Source organism: Acanthisitta chloris, unplaced genomic scaffold (genome assembly GCF_000695815.1).
Source record: "Acanthisitta chloris isolate BGI_N310 unplaced genomic scaffold, ASM69581v1 scaffold20348, whole genome shotgun sequence".
In the NCBI taxonomy this organism is placed as follows: domain Eukaryota; kingdom Metazoa; phylum Chordata; class Aves; order Passeriformes; family Acanthisittidae; genus Acanthisitta; species Acanthisitta chloris.
The window spans coordinates 6,421-12,906 of NW_008688929.1; positions in this window are offsets into that span (position 1 = coordinate 6,421).

Consider the following 6,486-nt stretch of genomic DNA (forward strand, 5'->3'; position numbering starts at 1 on the left):
ATAAACATGCTTGGGAATTGAATCCTGTTCAAAGGACAGCTGAAAGAGAAAAGGAAAATCCTTATAAAAAAGATTGATTTCTACTAAATGATGACAAGAAGTAGAGAGTAAACTAAGTAACCTGTTTTACGTAGCAATGCTGGCAGAAAAGATACTAGGCTTAGTACAGTAATTGTTAAATGCACAGCAAAGATAAATTGTAGAAATGAAGTATTACAATCCTTATTAAATACATTGTTAAGACCCCTTCTTCCTGGGAGAGCTGAGGTCACAATCACAGTAAATGGAAACTAAGAGCTTGCAATAGAACCTGCTGTAGCATGTTAAATATTTATAAATTGCATATTAGCATCAGCACTTAAATATTGTTATGAATACTTATTAGGGTCACTTTCATTAGTGTGTGTGTGTGGGCATGTGTGTCCCTCTCCGTGTCAGAACAGTGGATTTGCTCTGGTCTTTATTGATGTAGGGGTTTGTCTGGGCTCAAGCATAAAGGCAGTGAACAGTGGCAGGTATCTGCCAGTGAACTGGGCAATAATGTAGTCTATTATTTAAACATTATCTTATTGGCAAGCACTTTGGTTTTGTTTTATTAAAATTCCAACACTTCACATTTCTATTAATCACTTTCTCACTCCTTCTATTCACTTGTGTTCTGATGCCTGTGCTCTGGTACCCATAGCAACACTTGTTAATGCTAATGAAACTGCAACATCCTAAGCTCCCCAACAGAGCAGCCCTGTTAAATATGGCTATTAAGCACAGTTGTATTTCTTTTAGCTCCAGCTCCCAGCAGACACCTGCTCTATAGAAACTCTGTCCTGAGCTATTAGGATTTGGTAATTCACAGCTTTTCTTAAAGCTGTAAATAAAATTCTCGTATTCCGAGAGAGTGGGTGCTACAGACTATCTGTGGTGTCTCTAAAATTGACAAGGTTTAGCTGCAGAATTAAGTATTCTTTTGAAGTGCTCATTTGCATTCAATGAAAAAACAGGCAGGGTTGAGACTGACTGATCTTGGGAGAAGCTACAGGATGTGTTGTCTCCTAGAGCACATGGGCATTTTTACTAAACATTCATTCATAGTGTGTTAACAAGCAGAAGTAATAGCTAAATAATTCCTCATGAACTCAGACTCAGTTCAATTAAAGTACTTGAGCACTTTAATATATTGAGGTAGGAGATGACTATGTACATTGATTCTTCTTTCACTAAGGAGCATATTTGCATGTAGTATTGGTGGGGATGATGACAGGGTATTTTTTTCTATTATTCTGAGTTTTGGTTTTGAATACTGTTTATTTGGCAAGTCATTAGTCATCCATCTTTTATACTCTAGAAAAACAAAGGAAAAATCCTGTAATCAGTATAAAATCGCTTCCAAGAATATGACCACAAATTAGGGAATGCTGCTGTGCCAACAAATAGATGCTGCAGTGCCAAGGCTGCAAAACAGGGAATCTGTCATGTGTGTATTTCAAGTGTCAAGCCAGTCCTTCTCAATACTCTATTTCACTGTAGCTCAAAAAAAAAAAAAGCAATACAAGACAAAGCTGTAATATTACTCATTTCCTAAAGAGTTTTAAATGCAGCACTGTTTTGAGCAGAATTACCTATAGGAATCCAGGTTGGTTCCCCAATGTACCATATCTGGAGGTTTGATCATTTTGATAACTAAGTGGTTTTGTCATGTAATCAGTGTGAACTTGGGGGAGGGTGCTCAGCCTTTCTGTTTTCCTGTCAGCATCTGTTGTGCTGTTTATGTGGAGTGCCAGGTTTGCTAGGTGTCTTTTGTTTTCCTGTCATTCTTTCTCCCATTTCTTCTTTTCATATCTAAAACCTTGTCTTTTGCTCATAATTTGGACTCCTTTATTTGCCTGTATGTCTTTGTTGTGTTCATTTTTGTTTTAGGATCATTTCAAGTTCTTGTGCTAATCTCCTCATAATATTAACCAGCTGTATTAATGAGATAATAAACCAGACTTGTTGGTAATGAATTGATTCATTCAACTACTGTATTTAATTAGAAAGACACTTAACATTCCAGCAGATGTTCTTATTTTGTTTCATTATCCTTGTGTTACCAACAGTGGACTTACAAATATATAGAGTCTTCATGTCTATATGTACATAAGCTCTTCAACCTAAGGTCTTGTTGTGCCATAGACTACAAAAAATGACGTGAAACCTGTAAATATGTTTTAAGCAAATTTGTATTAATTCCTTTTTCATCATTTCAATTCTCAGATTGTGAAGTCTTGAATTTTGAGTATTCATCTAATAAGAAATTGATTAATCTTTTTTTAATGAGTTAGATTTCTCGTTCTGTAGTGAAAACCTCTTGTTTTTGGACTTCTTTCCTTCTAGTCTCGTGACTCCAGTTCCTTTTTATCTAGTGGCAAAACTTTGAAAAGAAGGACACAAGTGGCCCTCTCCTCAGCATTCCCTGCAGACTAATTTGGGGAGCTCCTGCTTCAGTTAGCTGGTTGCCTGCTGGAAGGGTCTGCAGCTCCCTGAGCTCTGGTGCTCTAGTTGTGGCTTCAGGTCACACCCCTGGGCCAAGCCATGCGAGTTAAGAATTCTAACAGTGAGGTTACCTTATTTATCTGAACCCTAGTACCTCCACTTTCTACTTAGAGAATGTAATTTATGCAGCCATGTTCAATTTATCTGCAGATCTGTTCAGAACACATAGTTCAGTTGTGCAGCCAAGAAGAATTGAGAACAATAGCTCCTACTGAATTTAGTGTGTTGTGTACACCAACGCTGACAGCAATGGGTTTTGCGACCTGAAGCCGTTGCAGGGTGTCCTTGCTAGGAAGCACAGTGATAAAATCGTTGTGGTTTCTTTTAATTTGTGTGTAATGCCTTTGAAGAAACCCTGCACATTTTATAAAATATGTTTATGATAAAATTGTATAAAATAGCTGAGAATGTAAAGCTGAGAAGAGAGGAGGAAGCTGAGATAAGAAGAGGAAGGTCCTGTTTCACCTCGCTAGTTTTTGCCATGCCCTCCTTAGTTTGCTCTTGCACTTAGTGGACTCTTCTGTGAGCTTTTTCAACACAATTGAGCAAAAAGAAAGGAGTGAATGGTTCTGTCTGGTAAAGAGTTGAATTGACTCATCAAAGGATTTGACATGCCTAGGAACCAGCACAAGCAGAGGAGCAAGAGTAGGTGATTAGGAGTGGTAGGATAAGGTGGAGAAAGACAAGTTAACAAGATATCCCTGTGCTTCTTGGTGGCAGCAAGCTGTTAAATTGGCTAAACCATCTCTGAGGACTTTGCCTTTCACAACTCCCATTCAAATGCTGAATCTTTCCTTCCTTGTCTTTCTGATACTCACACCTTTTGTATAGGCCATAAACTTGCATGGCATATTGCTTTGTGATATTTGCATGTGTGATTGTGCAGGTAGAGTACATTGCCTGTACTGCTGTAGTCTGTACTATAACTGTGTGGGTGTAACATTTACTTAATTGTGCAAATTAACGTTCGTTTTGAGTTGGTAATAATTGTGTTTGAAAGTTAAAATGTTCCAGTAAGGAAAATGTATCTATTTTGAGCTTGTTGCTTTACTAGCTGTGAAGATTAAACAATCTATATTCTAAGAAAACTTAAAGCCATATAATTTCTGTGAGAGGCAGCCTTTTTTGTTGTTGTTTTATTCATTTCCTTTTATCACTGTTGTAATGGTGCATACAGGTCCTGTGCAGAGATCAGAATTCCATTGCACTAGGTATCCTATGGGTGCTTATAACAAAAAATAGTGCTTATTCTATTTTTGGATGTAATTTGTGTAATCCAAATTGTTTTCTCGAACTCTGAAATTCTTTTCCTCTGAAGAACTGGGTATGCTTCTTAGTTTGTTTTCAAAGAATATATTCCTCTATTCTCTTGTTTCTGCTAGTCTACATCTTTCTTTTTCAGCTCTGATTAGCTGTAAAAGATCAGTGTTGTATCTGTTCTGTTAAAGGGGGAACAACATGGTGTCAGCTGTCAGTTCTGGAATGAGAGAGGGATTTTCTTCATTCCTGATTCACTGGGCTTTCTGTGAAGCCTTTGGGATATCTGTTTGCATAACAGTCATGCTATTTTTTCATTAGGCAGAGGAGAAAAACTCAGTGGTGACAGGATGATTTGGCAGAAACTTAGTGGATAGGTTTTATAGGACTCTTTTCTCATAGGGAGCTAAGTCCTGTGCTGTTTGTCACAGACACAAATAGGAAGGAGGTTAGGTGATAAATTGCTGCTAATACACATTTGTTTTCCCAAGTGGTAAGCAAGTGATCCAACTGAAGCATTGCAGAAGAATCTCATGTTATTTGAGTGAACTGGACAAAAAACCTGCTCTTTGATGTTAACAAATGCAGAGTAACACAGGGGAGTGAACACAAGTAAGATATCCACTGTTTTGTACACTGACACCTCATTCACAACTTGTGAGACTTTGAATAAGAGAATTCAGTGGTTAATTCAATGATCCTAAAAGTGAGCAAAATGCTAGAAATAAAACATAAATAAAGGAGAGTTTATGAAAGAAAAATGCTGATTTCAAAATTAGTTTTGTTCCATTCTTGAGCATTTTCAAGCCACCCCTTACCACAGCACATGAAGAAGGGTAGAGTAGAACTAGTCAAGAGTTAAACAAGGACAACAAGGAATGAAGGACAATCAGGAAAATATGAAATGTTGCTGCAGGTTTTTGTAAGTGTTAAAAGACCGAACATTTCAAATAGTTCAGGAACAAATCAATGGAGGGAAAAAAAATGCTGTTTAACTGAAGTGCTCATATATCCTGTGACTTAAGCTCTCCACCCTCAGGTTTCTGGACGACTATGCTGTTTGTGTTGTTAGTGTTTGTTTGCCCTATTTTATACACTTCCTAGGTAATTGCTTCTTGCTTGTGTCAGCCAGGGCACTTGCACTAGAGGGATGTTTGATCTGTCCCTATGAAGTCATTCTCGTGGCAGTAGATTCTAAAAGAAAAGCTCACTAATTTTCCCTTATTTCCAAGTGTCTCTGCATGTGTGTGTCTTGAAGTCTGAGAACTCAATCAAAGTGGTTTTATTTCCCTGTTAGCCCTGAGCTGTGCTTTAGTTAACAGCTTCTTTTTCAGTACCTGTGGCCACTATGCTCCAAATATAGAAACAAAACTCGCTGCTTTTGCAGAGATTTTAATAATATGCTTAGCTTTATTTTTACTGTTTCAATGTTTGTGTTACATATTAGTCCAATAAGTGCTACACTAAAGGCTGTGCATCTTTGTTCAGCTCTGTGCCTTTATTCTCTTGTACAGTGTTTTTTTATAGTAGATGAATACAAAGATATTTTCATGGGTTCTTTTCTCCCTCGCCTCCTCCTTTCAGTGCCTTTGAAAGAAATTGCATAAGCATCTGCAGTTGCCACGCTGGTCCTGTAGTCTACGGTTATTCTCTTTTAGTATTAGCTACTCTCTTTGGACAGCAAAAAAAAATCTTCACTCCTCTTTATTCCTTTCAGCAGCTCACCACTGCAGTTGAAGATTAACAGCTCTGTTCTTCTAGTCCAAGTATGCACGAGTACTCATGCTAAATATCTGTATGGGCTCCTTGTCGATGTCGAGTACCAGTTCCTGCTGTACACACCTATCATTTGACAGTTGGCTTGTTGAGGCAGATAGGCACATCTTTATTTGGACTTTTAAATGTTTAAATAGGTCATTGCAAGAGACTTGAACCAAAAATGAACAAAAAGCAGTGTAGCTGCTTACTGGGCACAGCCGAACTGGCTGACAGAGTATCATCTTAGTTCATTTGGCATCAGCAATTGCAAAGGAAATTAAGTTGTTCTGCTTTCCTCAGTAAAACATGTTCTAATGATTCTTTAGGCAACAAAACAACACTGACTGTAAGAACAAACAAGCCAGGATTCTTGCAGGTAACATCAGTTTTGCTTGGGAGAGCTGACCCTTTTATGAGGATTGCTCTAGCACATAGTATAGCAGCTGCAGTTCTTAAAGTAGGACAAAATGGATCAATTTGTACAATGACAGTTCAATTAAAAAATGTCTGGGGGAAGGGAATGGGCTGAAGTGCAGGTAAAATTAGGAGAGGAAAGGTGTTAGATTGTGCACAGCAGTTGTATTGCTCCAGGTAATGCCATGCTCTGTGTGCTGCCATCTCTCCACACTGCTTAGTTTTATGGGATAAACTGAATTCAGTGTAACACAGTCATCAGTATTCAGTCACATCCCTGCCTTTCCAGGAAGTTCTGATTTTCAAAAGTCCTAAGTAGAAGCCTCAACAGTTGTGCAGGGCATATATGTTGTTCCAGGAGCAGCATAGAACTTATGAAACTGTTTCCTATGGTCTTGTACCCTTTCCCACATCTGGCTCCCCATAGTCCAGCTTACCATCAGTCCACTGGAGCACCCTTATCAGGTAGCCACTGCACATGCTGTGGCTGCTTTGGAGCACTACATGTCCACACTGGCAGGCCAACCC